The following is a 23,055-nucleotide window of genomic DNA, read 5'->3' on the forward strand; positions in this document are numbered from 1 at the left end:
AATTTTATACACACCAAGATTTAGAAAATATGTTTTTTTTAAGGTTTCCAAATACAAGTATCCAAAACATTATGAATGTAACATTTATACAATTCCTGATTCTTTTGTGGTTTTTCTAGTTGTAGGCAGTTTATTGTATATATGTGTAATAATGTAAATGTATATGTAAAAATATAAATCAATAAATAAAAAGAAGAGGTTATAAATTTGAGAGGGGTTGAGAATGGACATAGGAGTTGTTGGAAGGTGAAGAAGGATGCTACAAATATTAGCATCTTTTGGAGGAGTTGAGGAACAGAGGGAACTGGAGGAGTCAGGAACTCCACAAGAAGACCAATGGAGCCAATGAATTTGGGTGGAGGGGAGGGCTGCTGCAGAGACTGATGTACAAAGCAAGGACCATTCATGGTGAAGACCTAGACACTCTACTCAGATATAGTAGACAGGCAGCACAGTCTCCTTGTTGGGTCCCATAATATGGGGAGTAGGGACTATTTCTGACATGGACTCTGGTCCCCACATGTTGATCACTTCCCCCTGGCTGGGTGGCCTTCTGAGGCCACAGAAGAAGAGGACACAGGCTGTTCACATGATACTTAATAGGCTGAGGCTGATGTTAGTGGAGGAGGGCTCTCCTTTTCTGAGGAATAGAGGAGGGAGAGGGTATGAAGGAGTGAGGGTAAGATCCAGAGGAGAGGAAGGAAGGGGCTATAATTGGAGTGTAAAGTGAACAAATAAGAAGATAAGAGAAAGAATTCATTACTTATTTGCTGAAATGTAAAATAAGAGTAAATTAACTTGCAATGTATTCAGAAATTGGTAACGTTATATTGGTAGGCTTTAATAACTTTTTAATTGGAAAAAAAATGAAATTTTCTCTTTGTGTACAAGAAATGTATTTTTTTCAATTGGAGACATGTTTAGGAGCTTCACACTATCACGGAAAGTATTATATGCTATGTTTTTTAAAAACCAGGAATGGCCTACATAGCCTCTTAGATTTGAATGCTTAGTCACAACAGAGTGACACTATTAGGAGATGTAGCCTTGTTTGAATAGTTGTTGTCCCATTTGAGGAAATATGTCACTGGGGGTAGGCTTTGAGGTTTCAAATGCATGAGTTACTCCAAGTATCTCTTTCTCTCTTTGTTCTCTGCCAACACAGATGTAAAACTTCTGTTTTCTTTTTCAGCATCATCGCTACCCAGGTGCTGTCATATCCCTCCCATGACGATAATGATCTAAACCTTTAAAGCTGTAGGCCAGCCCTAATGAAATGTTTTCCTTTGGAAAAGTTGTTGTGGTAATGTTGTTGCTTCATATTAACAGTACTCCTAGCTAAGACACATGCTCTTCTGAAGTTTTATCTGTGAAGCACATTAACAACTGACAAAGACAGCAGCGCTAAAGTATTACCTTGTCTGTGTGGCACAATGTGTATAACAACCAAAGTGTAGGAAAGGCATGCCACTATGTAGCATCCCCAAATCATATACTCTTTGTTTATATACATAATATATGTATCTATGTCTTTTGCCAAGAAAATTGAAAAAAAATCTCAGGAGATACTGAAAGTTATGCTTGCCAAATGCATAGAAGCCTAAGGCTAGAATACTTGAAGATTTATATGAATAAATATTACAAGCTGCCTTTGGCATTATTCATTGTGGAACTGTAGGCCGTTTGCTTGCTTGTGAGGTTGCTAGTAGTACACTGAAGAGCTCAAAAAGAAAAGATCCAGGAGAATAACAACAGTTATATTTTACACAATAATTTCAGTGACATATAATTTTATTTCCTTTAAAATTTTTTATTATTTTGTATGTAAGAATGTTTTGTTTCCATTTATGTACACGTAGCATGTACATGCAGTGCCTGCTGAAGGCAGAGGAAGACAACAGAACTCCTTCTTGGGAGTAGAGTAGCAGAGGGATGAGAGAACAGTGTGATGATAGGAATCAAATGTCAGTTCTGTGGAAAAAAGCAGTAGCAGTGAATGCTCTTTATTGCTGAGCCATCTTTTTGGTCCCTATTTTTATTTTCTTAACATAAATATATCATATTAGGTTTGGTGCTATTTCCCCTGGCATTTCTTAATCAATGTGCCAATCACAGGCCACAGGCAAACTTTAAATTTTCTATTTACATTGTTCATATGCTTCAAGCTTCCATCTACTATATATAAATATGTATTTATTTTCTTAACTTTTTAACAGTCATTTTATACACCTAATGACCATTGTGGTTATGATTGCTTTTGTTTTCGTTTATATTTTTTGTTTCATTCAGATGATTTTTAAAAACCCTCTTAACAAGGTTTACAAATTGAGTCATGTTTATGGGGCTGATGAAATGAATCAGTGGTCAAAGAGCAGCTGCTTTTGAAGAGGAATCTGGGTTGATTCTCGGCACCTGCATGGTGGCTCGCAATCATCCATAATTCCAGTTACAAGATTTAAAATCTCTCTTCTGTCCTATGAAGTCACCAGACATCAGATTCACAAGTGTTACTGAAACAGGTGTGCTGGCAAAGTACCCATGAACATAAAATTAATTAAATATAAAAATTGACCCATTAAAGTCTCCACTTACCAGAGGATTGGGATAGATGTGAGGATATCATACTGGGACTCTAGGTAAGAGAAATACAGGAGATGTGGAGATAGAGGGATCCAGAGGGTCTTTGAAACCTACAAGAATAACAGTGTAATGGGTGGAACAGGGCCCAGGGGGGTCTGCTCAAACTATTGCACTAACCAAGGACAGTACAAGTAATAAAAATCAAACCCCTACTCTGATTCGCCAATGGAAAGGACATTCTCCACAGTTATGTGGAGAGTGGGAAATAACTCAGACATGAATGCTGGTGCTCCATATTTGACCACCTACCTTTGGTGGGGAGGCCTGGTGGCACTCAAAGAAAGAATAAGCAGGCTACCAAGATGAGACTTGATAACCTACAATCATAAAGTTGGGGAGGAGGCCCCCCTCAGTCATAGACCCAAGGGAGGGGAATAGGGTGAAAGTGGGAGGGAGGGCGGAATGGGAGGATACAAGTTATAGGGTAACAATTGAGTTGTAATCTGAATAAATTAATTAAATAAAAACATTTAAAAATTGAATTTACCTTGTTTTGGTAATTATTAGAAATATAAGAACCTTATCAAAAATTTACATGCATTTTAGAACAGACTATAGTATATATGACTATATCTGTACATGAAACAGAACTGAAAATTGATACAACAAGCCCAGGACTTGTCTCTAACCCGATAATATTAGCTCTTAATAGAATTTCCAGTGTTTTTTTTATCTTCTAAGGCGCTCATGATCAAAACACTAATCACACACTGGATCGATTGATTAATAGATTAACAAAAATTCCATCATACATTATCCTCAGATCCTTTCACTACCTGTACAGAGATTTGCTTTTCTTGAAAGTCTGAACTAATAATAGAAATTTTTTTGTGCTTTAAACTCAGCATTCAAAGACATAAGTTATAAACTAACTGCATGTACAATTAACCCAAATGGTAAAATTTTATAAATTTCAATTATAATGACTTAAATATTATATCTTGAAATGAGAATATCAATAAATACTATTAAAATAATGTATTGGACTTTAAGTGGTATTTCAAATATTCATTTTGAAATATTGCTCTGGGAAACATAAGAGGTCAAGTCATTTTCCAAAGGTTATTTGAATCTGTGCTTTGGGAACTTTTTGTTAACAAATTGAAACTGTTTAATCTAAAACATGTCTTTCAGGTAATTCATATTTCATAAGCTTTAAAAAATTTAAAGCAAATATTCACAATTATATCCTGGGAAGGAAAAGCTGTTATTGAGATCTTTTATGAAATGTAAAATGTACATATTTAATTAAACATGCGTTATTTTTAACACACTGAGTAATGACCATGAGTAGTAATGAGCTTGATGACAGCCCAGTAAGGCCGGGTGGAGCTCACCTCCCTGCAGACACGTTAGGTTGAGTAGCTTTTCACATATGAAACTACCTTCCTAGAGCAAAGGAGGCACACAGAGATGTAGGGTCTGGCTTTAGCATCATAAAAAAGGACACCAGGATAAAGACGGACAAGAAAATAAGTGCCAGTGTCAGCTTTCTCCAGCTGATGATCTTCAAAACAGAGACTTAAAAAAAAAAAAAAACAAAACAAAAAAAAACAAACGCTCCCTTTGGGAAGGGATAAGAAATTGAGTACAACCATTAAACTAGAAACTCAGTATCAAAAGATTGGTTCTGTAATCAGTTCTAGTCAAGGCCCCGCAGCCTAGGGCCAATGGATTGAGCTATGCTTTATCAATATGGCTAACTGATCTTTCTTAAAACCCCTTCTTGCAACAAAGGCGTGGAAAGGACCTGGACTCTCTTCTTATATATAGAAACTAGATTGCACGCACTAGTTTGCCTTATAATTTAGTGTTAGTTATAACCAATACCAGAAAGAAACAGCTTCACATGTGGAGTCTCCACATAAACCCCATACTGAGGAAGAGATCAGTGTAGAATTCATTTGAGCCTTTCTCTATATCATGGGCAGCCTTTGAAGTGGACCGGAGAGAAATCCTACTTGAGTACACATAAGTCCTTGAATCTCCAAGAATTAAAAATGACTATACTTATTTTTTATATTTTTTATTAATATATTTATATTACATCTCAATGATTATCCCATCCCTTGTATCCTGCCATTCCTCCCTTCCTTCCATTTTCCCCTTACTCCCCTATACTTATTTTCTGCACCTATATTATCACTAATGACAGTATTGTGTTATTTTCAAGTTTGTAGACATTTTCTTAATAGTAGCTGATATAATTGTGCCCCTTTGACCTAGCTTCATACTAGTTGCTTAAAAAAAAGTGACCAAAGCAACCTGAGAAGGAAAGTAGTTTGGTTTACAGATCCACATCACAGACCATCACGGATAAAAAGAATTCAGGAAGTTCTCAAGTAGGAAAAAGCAGATGAGACATGGAGGAAAGCAATGTAGGGTCTTAGGGTCAAGGTTTTCTGTTTGTTTGTTTGTTGTTGGGTTTATTGTTTGTTTTGTTTTGTTTTACCATCAGTATGCAGGGTTTCTGTTGCCCACTGTAAGCTGAGCTATCCCACATCAATCATTAATCAGGACCCACGCACCCTCAAGACTTGCCCATGGAAACTCTGATTGAGGTAATTTTTCAATCAAGATTTCTTCCTCCCAATTCACTCTAGTTTGTGTCAAGTTGTCAAAAACAAATCAACACAGAAGGTAAGCAGTTTAGTATGCTCTATTTGAACTTGACAGTGTGATATTCAGTTCTCTGAATTTTCCTCTTAGTTGATTGCTTTAGTTTCTTGGCTTTCTAAAAGAGTGAGAGTGGCAGTGATTTTGCAGACTTCAGCGTTTGTTATTGCTATTGTGGATGCTGTTAGTACAATTGATGCTCACACAGTTTCCCTATCCAGAATTAGAATTCAATATTTATTTAGTACTTAACATGGCTTACTTATAGATACCTAAAATGATAACTATAAATACTGTTTCATTTATCTTTCACTGTTGACACTTGATTGATTAAAAGTATAAGTTTATATAAGCTTTTTATTTTCAGTTCACACTGGAGTTATGGAACAGGTTATACACCTTTTATCTGCATCCTTTATTTCTTGAGAGTTTTCATTTGTAAATTGCTTTCTATTTTATTATAGTGAAAAAAAACTTCAAAGAAATAGGACCTCTACAGCAGCAATGTTTTTATGAATCTTCTTTTTTTTTTTCTGGTGTAACTTTTTAAAATTTTTATTAATTTATTCTTGTTACATCTCAGTGGTTATTCCATCCCTTGTATCCTCCCATTCTTCCATCCCTCCCATTTTCCCCTTATTCCCCTCCCCTATGACTGTTCCTGAGGGGGATTTCTTCCCCCTGTATATGCTCATAGGGTATCAAGTCTCTTCTTGGTAACCTGCTATCCTTCCTCTGAGTGCCACCAACATTCTCCACAGTTGAGTGGAAAGTGGGATAAGACTTTCTCATGTACTCTGGTACCTCATATTTGACCATGTCTCCTGGACGGGGAGACCTGGTGGCACTTAGAGGAAGGATAGCAGGTTACCAAGAAGAGACTTGATACCCTATGAATCTTCTTAAGTGAAGTTAATTTTTAAATATTTAAACACCAATCCTGGGAATGTTAACTGTCATTTTTTTTGGGGGGAATTTAAAATCTAGGAGTTGGTTTCTAAAATCATAATTCACAAAATAAAAATTTTCCTTTAGGATCTCATGTTTAATATCATATTCACTTATTCACTGCATATTAAAATCTGTCATGCTTTTGCATAATCTGATGTGTGTGTTTATATGCTTATGTGAGTGTTTATGTGTGTGTGTTTGTGTGTGTGTTACTCTCATGGAAGTGGATACATATCATTTATTAGAATTCACATAATACTGAATCACTACTTGTCTATTTTGTGTAACTCTTATCAAAGGGCCAGAGAGAAAAACAAATGTACAAATTTTATGATTATTATCTTTAAAAGTCTTGTCATCAACAGGCTGAATTGTTATGCCAAAAGGGAACTATTTGGCACAGGGCCAGAATGTCTACTTATATTGCATGTTGGTATACTAGGATGTTACATGTTAAAACCAAACAGACCCAAATCTACCAACAGGTAGATTCATTGGCTGAAGTGGTTCTACATTCTTACACTTTACCTGTTCTATGTAGAACAAGGAGTTTATTTTCTGGCTTTAAGAGCAAACTATTTCTATACAAAACCACTCAGGAATCAGGTACTTTAAAATGCAGAAAAAAAGAGGACCTCAGATGAAAAATGTCTAGTTACCATTTTCATAGTAACTCTGATGTCAGCCATTACAAGTCTATTGGCCTTTCTGTTTCTACAAATAACTATCAGTTCTTTCGTCTTTATTGTTTTAACTAGATGTATGGATTCCCATTTGTATGCCATTAAGCTGAGAGTTATTAGAACCTAAGATATATACTCAACCACAGAGTAAAGGATTTAATTCAGGATATAACTCAAAGGGAGAATGTGTATGATAAAGTTATACTTTAAGTTTAAATTACTGTACTATAGAGATCTATAAAATAGAAGTGCCTCTAACTTGTAAGCCCTATTTGTCAAAATACAGACAATTTCCTGAAATGCTGAAGAGTGTTGTTCATGAAAGATAATGAGTTACATGTTTTTTACTTCAATAAACAAGGTTAATTTCCCCAACTGCACAGGATGAGTGTGATCATACATATATGGGAAGTACATAGACAGGAAGTATGTCAGGATATATAAATGCCCCCTAGTTGGACAAAGGTGGCACATGTATAGCCTTGTGGATTTTGCCTTTAAAAACACCCAGTTAACCTACTTCAGTGTGATTCTCTGGGAATCCAGTGAATGGACCTGGACAATATTAACTAAAATTTGATTTAATTAGAAAAAAAGGTTAGTTATGTTAATCTTCACCATCATCATAATAACGTGGGTTCAGAGATAAAGATTTCCATTTTTAAAATTATTGGTGACTTCTGTTGAATCTATATTTTAGTGACTTATAGCAAACTATCACTAACTTTCAGCATTGTATACTTGGAGTTATAATAACTTAATCTTTTTAATGTGCTAAAGTATACAAATAAGGTTTTCACACTGGTGAATATTTATTATTTCAGCTTGAAGACCTGGTCTTTAATTTTTTATTATTGTCACTGTATTTAGAATTTTTTAATTTAATAAATTTCTGAACATGTAAATAACATGCATCTTCAAATAATATACACATAAGCAAAATAGTAATGATAGAGAAATCATAATTATCATAAAATTTTACTCAAAGGTCATAATAAAAAATTTTATTTCTAACTTGAACATGGTGTCTACAACTTTGCAATCAAGTGCTTTATCACTGAAATTTCTCTACACCTTTTATCAATAAATAAAATTTCAAGATGCCAAACAGAATGAATGTGCCAGTGATATAATTAATGGTAATTTAACAGTGCTTATAGTATTGATTGAGTCTATTCAACTGAAATACCAACAAGAAAATTGACATGAAAACACACACAAACACGCATACAATTATGAAATCTATACTGAGAGGAGTAACAATGTCCACAGTGTGGAAGTGAAGAGCAAGAAATAGACATCAGTAGAGGATAAAATCATTACCTAGAACTCTGAAAGAAAAAGCTTAAAACTGATAACATTAATTCAGAAAATAAAAAGAAACAGGTCACTGTCAAAAACTTAACAATGAACAGAAGAAAATTCCCAGAGATTAATAAAATAGTTAATGTATTCTTTATCAATTTTCAGAAGTGACAGTTACTGTTTTCTCTAGAAAAAAATTCAAGGCTGTAGTCAGAAGGTGAGAAATGCGGACCCTCTGGTCAGACACAGGTCTAGGGGAGGCAAATGCAGTAAAAGAGGGAGAGAAGGTGGAAACAGGAAGATAACAGCAAGAGGATTACAAAGGAGATGTAATGTAAATCAATTATAATAAAATATGTTAAAAAATCAATAGTATCGTAAGCATCCAAGCAGAAAACATAAGCTTGGAAGGGGCTCATATAGACCGAACTAGCAACCAAAAAAACATGTACAAACAATTTCTAGGCCCCCTACACATAAGAAACTGATGGGCTGCTTTGTCCTTAAGTGGGTCCCTAACAATTGGAGCAGGTGCTCTCCCTGACTTGGACTCAGTTGTCTTTCTCTAAATCCTGTGTCTCTAACAGCGCTGCTTTGCCTTTCCTCAGGAAAAGAGAAGGCACTTAGTCTTGAGGCAACTGGATGTACCAGGATGGGTTGGTACCTCCGCGGGAGACAGTATGGGGGAACTGCGTGGGGCCATGAGACCTGTGGGAGAGGAGGGATTGCAGTTGTGATTCGAATGTAAAACAAACAAACAAACAAACAAATAAATAAAAGAAAAAAGGTGTGCTGGGCTTGATTTACACCTTTTCTGTTCTTTATAGTAAAAATCAAGCTAAGGAAATAATTGCCCCTTAACAAGGCAGAGACAACGCTCAGTGAAGCATACTGTTAATATGTCTATGAAGTTAGAAAGTATGTACTCTATGAGCTCAAACAAAGGATATTTTTAAGAATAATTATGAAAAATATTAAAAATATTGCTTCAAGAGCTACCACAAATGATCGAAACATTAGGAAAATATAGACAGCCAAGAGACAGTTTAATACATAGTAAAGTATGTATTGTCTTTTAAATAATTTTTAAATTTTATTTTTGTGTGTCTGTCAAGTCTCTCTTTGTGTCTCTGTGTAGGAGAGGGAGAGAGAGAGAGAGAGAGAGAGAGAGAGAGAGAGAGATTGCATATCTGCATGTCTGTGTGTCTGTGTGTCTGTGGCAGGCGGCATAAAGTGACAGATTCTCTGCAAATGTAGATACAAGCAGGTGTGAAATATCTAAAGTAAATGTGGGGAACTGAATTCAGGTTCTCTCAAAGACCAGGAAGCCTCTGAACTTCAGATCTATCTTGGCTGCTTAGATTTATTACATATTTTTTATTTATGTGATGTAAAGACATTGAAATTAGAACAGACTTGAATAAATGCAAGTATACAAAATGAAATGTATGCACATATAATGAGATGGCTATTGAAATAAGTAATATATACATCCATTGTTTTAAGTATAAGTAAAATAGGTAAGAACAAAGAGAGTTTACATTAAGAAATCCACAAGGGTTTGACAAACAATAGAACCATTCACTAGAATAAAGGCATTCATAAAGTTCTAAAGAAGCTCAGGGAATCCCAATGGAATTTTGAAAAGAGAAAAATTAAGTGAGTCATAAATGAGTAAGTTAGATTAGTAATATTAATTTTAGCAAGTATTTCTGTTTATTATATATAGTTTATTATAAACAGAAATTAAATACCAGCTGGACTATTATGGTAAATATAAAAATACAAAGAAAATCATGTAGAATCTGAACATAATATGTATGAATAAATAGGAATGGTAGTTAGATATGCACAAGGAAAAATTAACATTTAATTTATAGATTAGTTCATTTTTTAAACTCATGAAATATAAAAGCAAAGATATTCATAAAGCTATTAAAATAAATAAAATCCAAAGTGCCACTTACATTAGGCTTATGCTTTCTTTTTGAAATGATAAATTATAAACAAAATTTTTAAATTGTTATTTGCTATACTTGGTGTTATACTTGTGAGAATGAATTATGCACAGTTACTGATACATATTAAATGAACTATATTGCTACTTTTTGCTAGAAATAAATTAGGATAAAACCTTATGGGTACGATTATTAGACATGATCAATAGTTCTCATTTTTTAAATTACATTTCTTTTTAAACATATACATTTATATTATTACACATGAATAAAATAAACTATATACATCAGGAAGAACCATGAGACAATCAGGAGTTATATAAATGTTACATTTCTTTTTTAAAATGTGCTCTTTTAGTGATGGAATGATGGGTCACTATCTAGGATTAATTTTTGTTCTTAAAAGGTACCAATTTCTGTTCCCATCATCCAAAGTCAAGCATGTCTCAAGCTCCTACTACTTCAGCTTTATGGGAGATGTTATCCTTTTCTTGCTTCCATGGGTACCTGTACTCATGTGCTCATACCCATGCACAAAGAGACATGCGCATAAATAAAAAGTAAAATTAATCTGAAAATAAACGTAAGAGGAAATGTGTTAGAATAACCAACCTGGTAAAATGACATCTATTGAAAGGCTTCGTGAAACATCTAGCTAAAAAATACCTAGTAAAAGATCATCCTAGAGAGAACAAAGAATAAGTGATGTTTAGTTCAAAAAATGGGACAGAAGGAAAGAAGAGAGGGGGAGCAACGGGGGAGGGAGAGAGGAAGAGAGAGAGAATGAAGGAAAATATTCAGGGCTTTTTTCTTTTCTTATTTCATTAATAATTGTTCACTTTATATCCCGATTGTAGCCCCTTCCCTTGTTGACTCCTGGTCCCACTGTTCCTCTCTCTTCTTGCATCTCCTTTCCCTAATCCTCAGAAAACCCCGAGAACAACAAGAACAACAACCCATCGCAGCACGTCAATTCCCATCAGGACTGAGTGCAACCTCTTCTCCGCTGTGGCTTCCAGGGGGAAGTGATCAAAAGCAAGCAACAGTATTCATGTCAGAGACAGCCCCTGCTCCCTTTAATAGGAGACCTTCATGAAGACAGAGCTGCCCATCAGCTACATCTGTGTACGGGACCTAAGTCCAGTCTATGCATGGTCCTTGGTTTGAGCTTCAGTCTCCAGAAAATCTTCCGGGCCCTGGTTAGTTGGCCCTGTTGGTCTCATTGTGGAGCCCTTCTCACCTTTAAGTCTTTCTATCCTTCTGCCGCTCGTCCACAAGACTCCCTGATTCTCTTCTCATAAAATATATCCTGATTATAATGTGTGCTCCTATCCACCTCCAAATTCCTCCCCACTTCCTCTTCCCTGTAGATCTATAAAGGAATTTCAATCCAGTAGCATTGCTACTCTGGTAATGGATCACATCAAAAACCCAGGAAGTTTCCACTTCACTAGTTTTTTTCCACCACCCTACAAAGGCTCCCAATTCAACCCATCTAGTCTTACAATCTTTACCTCTACACTATATCCCCACAATATGATCCCTACTCCTCCTGTCTTCACTCACCTGTAAACTCGTTTTATTTCCCAGGGAGGTACATGTGTACCCATTTAGGTACCTCGTCTTTACCTAACTTGGTTATCATTTACTTAATGAGTAATATATACTAATAAGTGAATATATACCTATACATAATTCTGGGTTTGACTTGCTTAGCTTAGTATAATTTTTTCTAGTTCTGTCTACTTACCTGCAAATTTCATAATGCATTTTTAACAGCTGAGTAATATTCCACTATGTAAATGTACCACATTTTTATATTCATTCTTCTGTTGAGCGACATCTAGGTTGTTTCTGGTTTTAGGCTATTATGAATAAAGCTGCAATGAACATGGTTATTAAACATTCTTGATGTAGGATGAAGAATCTTTTGAGTATGCTTCCAAGTATTGTATAGTTCCATCTTGAAGTAAACTGACTACCACTTTTCTGAGAAACTACCTATATAATTCCATAGAGTCTATACAGGCTTGTAGTTTCATTAGCAATGGCGGAATATTCCTCTTGCGCCACATCCTTGCCAGTATGAGCTACCACTTGGGTTATACGTCTTAGTCATTCTGAGAGGTGTAAGATGGAACATCAAAGTTGTTTTGATCTGCATTTTGATCTGATGGCTAAGGATGTTGAACATTCCTTCAAGTGTTTTTCAGACATCTGACTTGCTTCTATTGAGGATTCTCTGTTTAGATTTGTACATTTTAATTGGGTTATTTGTGGGCTTAATTTCTACTCTCTTTTGCTCTTTATATGTTTTAGATATTAGTCAGCATTTCACTATTTTTATTATTTGACAATTTCATACTTGCATTTATTGTACCGTAAATACTCTCTTTGTCTCATTTCTCCTCTTGTACCTGTCAACATTTCTCCCATCTCCACCAGTCTTTCACAGATTCATGCCCTTTATTTGAATTTATCATTAACTTATTTTAACCAGGACCATGTATGTTACAGTAAAATTAAAACTATCTTCCAAAGCTTGATCTAGTTAATCAATGGGTACACAGTCAATGGTAATGACTTACATTTTTATTGAAACTATGGACAGCAAAAGCTTTCCTTTGAGAGATCAGCCTCAGGATCAATTGCAAACATCTACATCTACTCTGAGACTATGATTAGGATATCTGTGTTTTGTCCAGATGTGTTTGTTACATTCCCATCATTGTGATTACCTTGACCAAGGAATTTATAAAACAAAGTGCTAATTTTTTAGCTCATAGTTCTAGAATGATACTGTGACACATCATGTTCATTTTAAGGATGGCAACAAGGCACAGTGCTGGAGCACTTGCTGAGTCCTTACATCTTGATGCAGGAGAGAGAGAGAGAGAGAGAGAGAGAGAGAGAGAGAGAGAGAGAGAGAGAGAGAGAGAGAGAGAGAGAGAACGTGCTAATTGGGAATGGTGTGATACATTGAAAACTTAAAGGATCCAGCTACATACCTCCTCAAATAAGGCTAAATTTCCTAACGCCAAATAGTTTTACCAACTGGGAATCAAACCTCTTGAGACCGTTTGCCTTTAAACCACCACATTTCCCTCCTGTTGGTTGAGGCTATAAAGTAAAACACATTTAGTCTGACATTATTTATCCGAATAGTCTCTCACAATTGTAAGCAGTTTAAGAGTCCAAAGTCATTTTTATGACTCACAGCAATCTGTTAACTGTAACTCCCTGTAAAGGCAAATGCAAAATGCATTCTCCCAACATACAATGGCACAGAATAGGTATTAAAATAACAAAAAATAATGGGGGGGGGTATTATAAGAAAATACTAGACAAAATCAAGACTGTTGAAACCCAGGGTAAAGTTCATATCCTATAGTAACAAGTCTGATCTTATGCAAAAATTAACCTTTTGCATTTGCTGACTGTAGCAAACTAGTCTCTTTTGTGCTAATTCTACATTTGGCCTGTGGCTCTCCTTTGGTGGAGGTTAGTCTGATTGCTACCCAAATGAGCAGACCCATTTACCCCAAAATGTTTGTAATCTTCCATGAAACCTTGTTCTTATTTCACCAATTAAAAAATCCAACACAAGGCAAATGGGATAGGCATGGCTAAAGTTTGTGTGTTTTGGGAGAGAAACCAGAAGAGAAGAGAAAGGGGCCAGTGCCATTGGTTAGATGGAAGAAGATGCACATGGCCAGCATAGAGGGAGGATTTGGCCCAAATGGAGAACACTAGCAAGTATTTCGCATTATGCATGGGAAGTAGCACCATAGAAATTATTTGAGGCATATGCCATGGGAATGAGGCAGGGTATGGAATACCTGCCCCAATATGGGAGCTAGTTTAGGGGATTAATATCTCCCTTGCGCAGCTTAACTAAGGCTATTTTAAAATATAACAGGTGTCTGTGTTTCATTGATTGCTAGCAGGTTAGAAAATACTGCCATAATAATAATTATAGGCCTAAAAATAAACATTATTGGTCCATACTTATAAATTAACTACACCAGGTATAAGCCCAGGAGTTATATGGCTGAGTTTTTAGATAGCACTATTCCCAATTTTCTGAAAAAACACCAGATTGAGTTCCAAAGTGGTTGTACAAGTTTGCGCTTCCACCAGCAATGAAGGAGTTTTCCCCTTTCTCCAGATTCTCACCAGCATGTGCTATTACTTGAATCTTTTATCCTATCCATTCTGGTAGGTCTAGGATGGAATCTCAGAGTCATTTTGATTTGCATTTCTCTTCTGACTAAGGATGTTGAGGATTTCTTTAAGTGTCTCTCAGTCATTTGATATTCCTCTGTTCAGAATCCTGCTTAGCCAGGCTACCAAGAAGAGACTTGATACCCTATGAGCGTATACAGGGGGAGGAGGTCCCCTTCAGTCACAGACTTAGGGGAGGAGAGTAAGGGGAAAATGAGAGGGATGGAGCAATGGAAGGATACAATTGAGATGTAATATGAATAAATTAATAAAATACACTAAAAAAGGATCCTGCTTAGCTTTGTACCCCATTTGTAATTGAGTTATTTCTTTTGGTAGCAGGTTACCAAGAAGAGACTTGATACCCTATGAGCATATACAGGGGGAGGAAATCTCCCTCAGGAACAGTCATAGGGGAGAGGAATAAGGAGAAAATGGGAGGGAGGGAAGAATGGGAGGATACAAGGGATGGGATAACCTTTGAGATGTAACAAGAATAAATTAATAAAAAATTAAAAAAATAATAAAAAATAATAAATTAAAATCTGAAAAATAATAAAATAAAATCAGAAAAAAATAATTTCTTGAGTTCTTTATATAGCTTGGATATTAGCCCTCAGTCGCTTGTAAGGTTGGTGATAAAATCTATATTTCAGAACAATGTTACTCTATCTATTCTGGCTAAATGTGATTTCACAACACACATATTTAAATAAAAGAAAAATTATTTTAAACATTCACATATAACTTACTCTTCTTTACAACTCTAAAAGTTAATATTTAACTTATTAAGTTTATATAATTCTATGCAAATTAAATGAAATGCATGTGGTATTTCATGCTCTTCCATTTAAACCATATTAGCTCAGATTATATTATTTATATAATGATAAACAAAATATTATCCTCTTCACAAATGGAAAGTTTGATATTCTTCCTGTTAAAATAAGCATAGTCACACACCCCTTTATCATGTTCACTTCAAAATTCCTGGACATGTGAGAATTTCTACAAATCATTTTAGTATTAACTGAAGGTTTTTTGTTTTTTTTTCAGACAAAGCCAAATTAAGTTAGAGAAAAGTTTCTGTTTTCTCATTGAATTAAATGCAGAGTGCTCATGTATATGCACAAACACTGGCATTCAGCAGAGCCCTCATTACTATGCTGAGAAGTGTTGATTCAAATTAGAGCTACATGTTAGACAAGGGCTTGCATAAGCTAAGGCTTGTTAAAACAATGTTAATGAGACCCCATTGTACTGAACAGCCTCACTTTCCAGATCCTTCATATTTGTTCACATGAGGCCTGGGAAGATGCTGAACTGATTAAGTCAGAAATAGGACACAAAACTCTTTAGAAAGTCACTAGGGTGAAAAGAATTAGAAGAAAAAATAACTTAGACAAAAAGCCACATACAGTATACTTTAGGTTAAAATCCTAGTTGGATAACTTTACCTGTACATCACAAACAATGTCAAGGATACATTTAAAATCTGGGCAAGCAATAGAAGCCTTAGATGGGTAATCTAACTATTTTCCTTAATTGCATTTTATGGTATAATATAGACAGATATTTTAATGTTTTTCTTTACATTTTGCTTCTTCAATAATATCCTTCATCAATAAATTCCACCATAAAATTATTTGAGAATTTTGTACTGGTAAAGAATGAAATGCAATATTATGCTGTCCCACTTCTACCGCACTCTGTGCCCCAAGCAGCCCCGCCTCCAAACTTCATGTCTTTATTATTTTAATAACCCACTAATTTCAAGTAGTGCTGACCACATCTGAACCATTCGCTGGAGCAGGAGTCATATTCTCAAAGAAGGATTATCTTTCCTTTAACAGCAATTAGCTCCCAATACTGAGGAGTGAGCCTGGGTTCATCTTCAACTCACAATACTTTTAGGTAGCTTTGTCTTCTGTGAGTTTTATTGTGAGTCCATAAGTACAATACCTATGTGAAATCCAGAAGACCACTAACTTTAGAAACCCCTTTATGTGATCCCAAATACAATTAGTTACTGGGGAAACAAAGCACTCTTAATAAAAGAAAATTAACAGTCTTTTCTTGGACATTACACTAATTATTATACATATGTGAGATAACCATACCAAAGAATAGATGGAAAAGTGCAGAATCCTCTTAGGAAATGTGCTGTGATTTTGTATATGCATATGACATACATATCAGTGCAATCGTGATGTATTTCATCATGGTACAGTTATTGGAAATTTAACTTTGACCTAAAATTTAATAATATTTCTAAAAAATTGGTAGATATCAGACATTTTAAATTTTGTATATAGTTTTAAATTATTTTTATTTCATATTATTTAGTGTTTGCCTGAATATGTAACATGCACAATGTCAGTGTGTGGCTCATGGAGACCAGCAGTGGGTGTAAAATATCCTGTATTCTGCAAATACAGTTATTGGAAACTGTATGACATATTGGTGATAGAAACTGAACCTTGCACCTCTGCTGAGGAATCATCTGTCCAGCCTGAGAGGCTGTATTCTTAGTCAGCCCATTTGGGGATTTATCCCCATATGTATACTGGTTGTCAGTCACTTGTGAGTGCTTAAGTAATCAGGCTAGTGAAGTGTTGAAAGAAAAACTAACAAAATGAAATAGAAAAGTAACTTTGCAGATAAAAAAGATTATAATAAAAACTATGTTCTCCAGATATCACTTCTTTGCTATTCTTGCAAAAAAAAAAAAAAAAAAAAAAAAAAAAGGTGATACAAATGTATCTTTCAAGTCATTAACAGTTTATATTATGTGACTTTGCAACAATATAATCAGTTTCTGAATTTGAAGAAAAGGGATGGATTAAATAAAACAGTGTAGCATTGAGAAAATAAATTAAATGTCTATTTATTTTGTCCTATTATTTGCTATTAAAGTTTTGAGACCCTATCAGTAATAGATAGCTAGGAAACACAGAATTCTAGTTTCTCAGTGGACAGCCCAACTCTACTTACCGAACATATTTTTCCCAATACTGGACTGTTGGAGTACATACTATTATAGAAAAACTAAATTATTAATAACACAATTTATAGTTTGTGCTACCCAAGATTTCTGAATTGCTAGAGTTCTTAGTTTTAAAACACATCTCTCCTTCTCTCTGACTTAAATCATGCTTCTCCCTGTAGTCTTCTTGGAAGAAGTGGGGTGTGCAACTTTTCCTCCTCATTAGGATTCTCAAGGTTTTCCAGTTAGAAAATAAGTATCACCTCCCATTATTATTTCTCATTACGCCCCAGTTATTTATTTATTTATTTATTTATTTATTTGGTTTTTGAGAGAGGGTTTCTTTGTATAGCCTTGGCCATCCTGGACTCACTTTGTAGACCAGGCTGGCCTCTAACTCACAGCGATCCGCCTGCCCTGCCTCCCGAGTGCTGGGATTAAAGGCGTGCTCACCCACGCCCGGCTCACCCCAGTTAATTTTGTGACAGTTGTAACATTTTAGTGACATCAGCACATCAAAGTTTACCTAGTTCTATTTCAACAGCTGATAGGTATTTTTGCTAAGGTACAATGCATGTCGGCTTTATTCATCACTGTCTATCTAAGACAGTGACAAAACAGGTATTTAGTGACTGCTTTTAGAAAAAGAGATCCAGAACAGAAATAAAATAATTGAATGGCATGATTTTCATAGGTATATTAAGACTTAACTATATAGAAACTCTGTCAAATAACAAAATTCCAAAGCAAGACACTAAATACCTCTCATCTCCAAGTGTAGCACCAAAAGGTCAGCAAATTTGTCAGGAAAGCTTTTTGATGACAGCTGTCATTAGCACTTCAGTACACAGTAAGCTGTAGTTACAAAGGTACTCCTGGGGAATGGAAGGCACTTTTAACCCAAAAGCTTACTGGCAGAAGTATTCTAACATGTCAGGTCCACTTACAAATATAGGAAGAAGACAAATGGAAGATAGGTAGACAATGAAAAAGTTGATTTGATAATAGATTTTGAAATGTATCAATTAAAATTCTGAGTTAACTTTCATAGAAAACTGGATCCTCACTGGGCAATGCATATGATAATCAAAAGCAATCTATGGCTCTAAAGTGTAGTTTTATATGAAGAATGCACAAAGAAACATGCTGAAAACTATTTAAAATCAAATATTGGGAAAATCCTACTTACTTTTCTCTTTATTATCACTGATAATGTACATAATGGCTAGTAAAATCTTGCTTTTAACAAGGTTAGGCACATGTTTTATAGCTTAAAATTTCCTGTAGTCAAGTAATGTTTTGGGTTGCAATAGAATGGAGCAAGCTAATGATTAGTCACTTAGGGGCATTGTTTATAGTGGGTGGGCCTAGCCATTAGACATTAAATGACTAGTCAAAGGTATGCAACTGAAAGGTATTCTATGGTTGAGTAATGCTCAGAAAAGTCTACACAGTAACTGACTTCTTCACAAAACTTACACGGAAGGTTCTAAGGAAAAAAAAATCAAATTTTATTCTCATAAATTTTGCAGAAAATAAAAACTGAATGATAGACTGCAAAAAGCATTTAGAAATTCATTGACTATATTGTTGTTTTAAATTAATATAGGGTTATGTGTGCCAACATGACACACATCATGAATTGACTTGGCATTTTGTTAATTATAACTTATTAAGATTACATCCTAATTGTTATCCACTAGTTTGTATCTTCCCATTCCATTCCCACCCTCGTTCCCTCTTCTATCTTATTCCTTCCCCTAGACCTCAGACAGAAGAGGACCTCTTTCCCCACCATATCACCATAGATTATCAAGTCTCATCTGGGTAGTCTGCATCCCCTTACTCTGAGTGCCAGCAAGTTGCCTCTCCACCACAGGCCAGTGATCAAGTCAGGGGCACCAGAGATCATGTCAGGGACAGTTCTCACTCCCCTCAAAACCTTGGTGAATGAACATTGGGTTGTTGATGGCCACATGTCTCTCAGGTGAGAAGATACCAGTTTTATCACTAGCTGTTGATTATTTCCGAGTTTGTATTCACAAACACTGCTGTAATTCAAGAGTCAGAATTTAGCTATGCAAACTGTTTTCCTAAACTGATATCATGCTTCACTAAAATTATGGCACCTAATGATGTTTATATTGTTTTAATGATTCTTTGACAACAAGACAGGTTAACTATGGTAATACCCAGCCTACCTCAAAGATGATGATGAGCATCAATGAACCTCCTCATGGAGATGACTTCAAATATGGGACACCAGCCACTGAGAAAAATGTCCACATTCCAACCACTGACAGAATTCTCCCTAAAACTTGGATGCAGGCAGAGCTGATGGCCAACGTTTGCCAAAACAGGGCAATCAAGTCCTAAATAGATCCTGCCTCAAAAATATGTCTGTCAGATATACTGGGCCAGAAGTCTGAAGATGATGCTCCAGCGTTTTAGAGAGCTATGGATGACTGTTCAGGCAGCAAACTGTCTCTGTCTTTTTATTATTATTATTAAATTAGGAAGCTGCTAGGCTGTATTTTCTGTTTATTCAGGTAATTCATATTACTCCTTCTCAAGTCTCTGATGGGGTTGAAGACCAAATAGTTAAGTTTCACAATTAAGCCTAGTTGTTAATTGGCTAAGATGTCTTTAAGTCTAGATAGATATTTTAAATTGATGAGATGAGATATGATTGCTATTGAATTACATTCAGAAAATTAGATTCACAGAGATAGGAAAATGTTTTCTTCAAGGCTACCAAACACAAAAAATCAAAACACTGTGAATGTAACATGAATGTAATTCCTGAATGTTCTGTGGTTCTTTTGCTATATGTAGTTTATATTATATAGGTGTAATAATATAAATGTATATGTAAAATTAATTTTAAAAAAGAAAAAATAAGTCCTAGAACAATGTTATATTTTCATTTTTGTGCTGTCATAAAATAGTGCAATTAAAAAGTTCCCAGAGAAGAAAGGGTGGATTTGGTTTAATGTTCCAACCAGAGCAAGGTTATTTATTGTAGGAGTGTGAAGGCAGAATTTCAAGCAACTGTTTACACTACATTGAAAGTCAAGAGAAATAGAAATAGGTGTTTTATGTATAATTTTAAAAATAAAGATAATATGATTCTTTATGGCCTTTTCAATCCCTTTTTATGTTAATTTTACCTACTTTATCCCCAGACCACTGTATTAACCTCTGCCCTTTTTCCTACATCTTCTATTATTTTACCTGTACACTGATATTTTCTTCTCTAGTCTTGCCAACATAGCTCCTTTTTTCTTCAATAAATATATAGAATATTTAGAGTTTTTCAAGTTAATTTTGTTGAATTTACCTTTGGTAAAAATTGAGAACTTCATTGTTTCACAGTTGTATAACAGACAGACAGACAGACAGACACACACACACACACACACACACACACACACACACACACACTCACACACACACCCCACTGCATAGTGGTGAGAAAAAGATCAGAAAGCAAGCAAAATTTACAGTTTATGTAGGTCTTTTTTCTCTTTGTTTAGATTTCTTTTTTTTTCTTTTTTTTTTTTTTTTTTTTTTTTTTTTTTTTTTTTTTTTTTTTTTTTTTTTTTTTTTCAGCAGGTTTTGATTAAGCTACAGAATAATTTGTTAAAATGCTGCCTCCTCCCCCCTATAGCCACCCTCAAAAAATCAAAATCAGGTTTCTCCTCATAATAATAAGGACAGTTTCAGAGGCCCAACATTTTCCACTTTTTAAAAAACAAAATGAAACATAATAAGATAGAACAAAGACCATTGCATCAAAGTTGGATAAGGGAAACTAACACAAGGAAAAAAGCATAAAGAGAAGACACAAGAATATGAGATCTACTGTTTGACATAATTGGGAGTTTCTTAAAAATAGTAAACTCAAACTTCAGCAGACGATGAAATGCCAACCCACATGTGCCCTGTGCATGCTGGTTCAGTGACTCTCACATGATATAAACCTATTCAGTTGATATAGAGGGCTTTGTTTTCCAGATACCCTCTATCCTCTCTGGCTCTTACACTTTTATCACCTCCTCTAAGCTGGGGTCTCCTGAGTTATGAAGGAAGTGATTTGATGGAGAAATCCCAACTCTTTCTTTGAATAATATCTGATTATTGGTTTCAGTATTTGATCTCCTTTGCCGCAGTAGAAATTTTCTCGGATGATGGTTGTAAGGACGGGATCTGTGAGTATAGCAGAATATCATTAGGAGTCATTTTATTGTTATGTTGCTTAAAACCAGTAATATTTGGTCTTCCTCTAGCTCCGTGAGGTTTCTGGCCTCAGCTATGTTCACTCAAGCATTGATGAGTAGACCATCCATATATTTTCTGGTGTGGGGCTTAACTTGAGCCAGACATTGTTTGGTTAATTCTTCAAGCTTTGCGTCACTATTATCCTATCATATTTTGTAGCAGGACAGATTTTAAAGCAAAGGTTTTGTGGCTGAGTTGGTGTTTATATTACTCTTTTTTTTTTTTAATCCTACAAACTACATTCCCATACTAACGACACTAAAAGGTCAGGATGTCAGTTATATATAGGTTTGACTACTCGGTGTTCAAGTTATGTATGTGTTGTCTTCAGCAATGGGGCATTGATGACTATTCAAGGAAGAGCAACCTGTTACATTGGCAAGTGCCTGGGTTGTTTGGGGATTTCACCAACAACTGAATAGGATGTAACCCATTGCCAGTACTGGGAACTTCATTTGGTGACATAAGATGAGCAATTGGGACTCCGTTTCCGAAATTATTTGATTACTTCATTTGGATCATCTTCATATATCTTAGTGAGTTTCCACCACATTAGGTTTGTGTACCACTCCTTAAATGTACCTCTGTTCTAGCTGACTTTTTCCTCATTTCCTCCATCAAGTCCATTTCTTCATGTTCTGTTCCTGCCTGGTCCTCCTGTTTCTGCTTCCTCTGGGTCTCATATCCCCTCATAAAATCTATTCTGTTTTCCTGTCCCAGGGAGATGAGTGTATCCCCCATGTTATGAATGGAGTATTTTTTAAATGATTCCATTTGTGAAAAAATGTTGAAGTTTTCAGAATCTTTTCAAGAATAGGGTCATGCTAATTTCTATAAAGAGATTGATAATGTTATCTAGTGTTGCCCACCTTATATCCATTATATTCCTGTTCTGTGTATTATTGCTTAAGTTAAGGCTTCAGTCACCGTACTGAATAAGATCAGAAAGCAAAGGCACACTTATTTCATTTCTAGTCCTAGAGGAAATATTTCTAGTTTTTACACGTTTATTGGAATGTTGATTGTAGTGTATATACAGGCCACTCACTCTTCTGAGATGTTCTCACTATGCTATTCAGCTCTTCAGGCTTTTTATCTCAAGTGAAGTTCATATTTGCTGCTAAACAAATGACCTGGCTTAGATGCAAGACCCTCACTTTGGAATGAGATAAGCAGTTTCAGAAATTTTTCTTGACTTTCACACACAAGCTTTGGTCCTCTCTGCCCATACACATTTACACACACACACACACACACACACACACACACTCACTCACTCACTCCTAAACAGAAGAATGTTCATGGTAATTTTTCAATTTGTAATAAAATAATTAAAGGGAAATGACTTTTACATTTTTGCTTGAGAACTGGAGAGATGGAGTATACCTACACCTGGAAAATACGTTTACCA

The 23,055-nt window shown here is 35.3% G+C and overlaps 1 pseudogene; it reads right to left on the minus strand.

Annotated features, from left to right (window-relative positions):
* The window catches only part of LOC127202029 (cytochrome c oxidase subunit 6A1, mitochondrial-like), a 33,387-nt pseudogene extending 11,002 nt beyond the window's left edge, over nt 1–22,385 (minus strand).
* Between the last annotated feature and the right edge of the window lie 670 nt (nt 22,386–23,055).

The sequence above is a fragment of the Acomys russatus genome, chromosome 18 (genome assembly GCF_903995435.1).
Source record: "Acomys russatus chromosome 18, mAcoRus1.1, whole genome shotgun sequence".
NCBI lineage: Eukaryota > Metazoa > Chordata > Mammalia > Rodentia > Muridae > Acomys > Acomys russatus.